The following is a 1,375-nucleotide window of genomic DNA, read 5'->3' on the forward strand; positions in this document are numbered from 1 at the left end:
GCTGAAACTCCAGTACTTTGGCCACCTCATGTGAGGAGCTGACTCATTGGAAAAGACTCTGATGCTGGGAGGGATTGGGGGCAGGAGGAGAAGGGGACGACAGAGGATGAGATGGCTGGATGGCATCACTGACTCGATGGACGTGAGTCTGAGGGAACTCTGGGAGTTGGGATGGACAGGGAGGCCTGGCATGCTGTGATTCATGCGGTTGCAAAGAGTCGGACACGACTGAGCGACTGAACTGATAGACTGAATGTTTGTGTCCCCTCAAGATTTATATGTGAAAATCTTATTCCCAATGTGATGGGGTTTGAAAGTAGGGTCTTGCAAGGTGGTTAGATCATGAGGATGAAGCCCTCATGAATGGTGTTAGTGCCCTTATTAGTACTCTTTTATAAGAGGGCTCCCTTGCCTCTCCTACCATGTGAGGACATAGCAAGGAGACAGCTGTCTATGGACCAGGAAGTGGGCTCCCACTAAACACCAAATCTATTGGAACCTTGATCTTGGACTGCCTAGCCTTCAGAACTATGAGAAATAAATTTCTGTTGTTTACAGCGGTCTACTATTATGTTATAGCAGACCAAACAGACTAAGACACATGGTTAAGAACTAGATATAAGTCACTTAAGCCCCTATTTGGGTAGACTATAAAAAAATCCTCAAAAAATAATTATTTTTTGCCTTTTAAATAAAAACAAACTAATAACATCTCTAGAACATAGTTATAAATACATAAAAAGATCTAGGGAACATAGTTGGACTCCAACTAACTTAAGCTAAAAGCCATTTAGTTATGTAACTACTGAGATTTATGTGGAGAAGGCAATGACACCCCACTCCAGTACTCTTGCCTGGAAAATCCCATGGATGGAGGAGCCTGGTAGGCTGCAGTCCATGGGGTTGCTAAGAGTTGGACATGACTGAGCGACTTCACTTTCACTTTTAACTTTCATGCATTGGAAAAGGAAATGGCAACCCACTCCAGTGTTCTTGCCTGGAGAATCCCATGGATGGGGGAGCCTGGTGGGCTGCCATCTATGGGGTCGCTGACTGAAGCGACTTAGCAACAGCAGCAGCAGCAACTGAGATTTACTATTACTGGGTTTGACTAATCCAGGATTAATATTATCAGTAGGATCCATTCTTGGCCTCCTAATTCTGGGTTAGTTCCATCCTCAAGCTGTTGATGAACATGAAAGAGGAGAGTGAAAAATCTGACTTAAAACTCAACACTCAAAAAAAGAAGATCACGGCATCTGGACCCATCACTTCATGGCAAATAGATGGGGGAAACAATGGAAACAGTGAGAGACTTTAGTTTCTTGGGCTCCAAAATCACTGCAGATGGTGACTGCAGCCACAAAATGAAAAG

This window comes from Bison bison, unplaced genomic scaffold (assembly GCF_000754665.1).
Source record: "Bison bison bison isolate TAMUID 2011002044 unplaced genomic scaffold, Bison_UMD1.0 scf7180017864239, whole genome shotgun sequence".
In the NCBI taxonomy this organism is placed as follows: domain Eukaryota; kingdom Metazoa; phylum Chordata; class Mammalia; order Artiodactyla; family Bovidae; genus Bison; species Bison bison.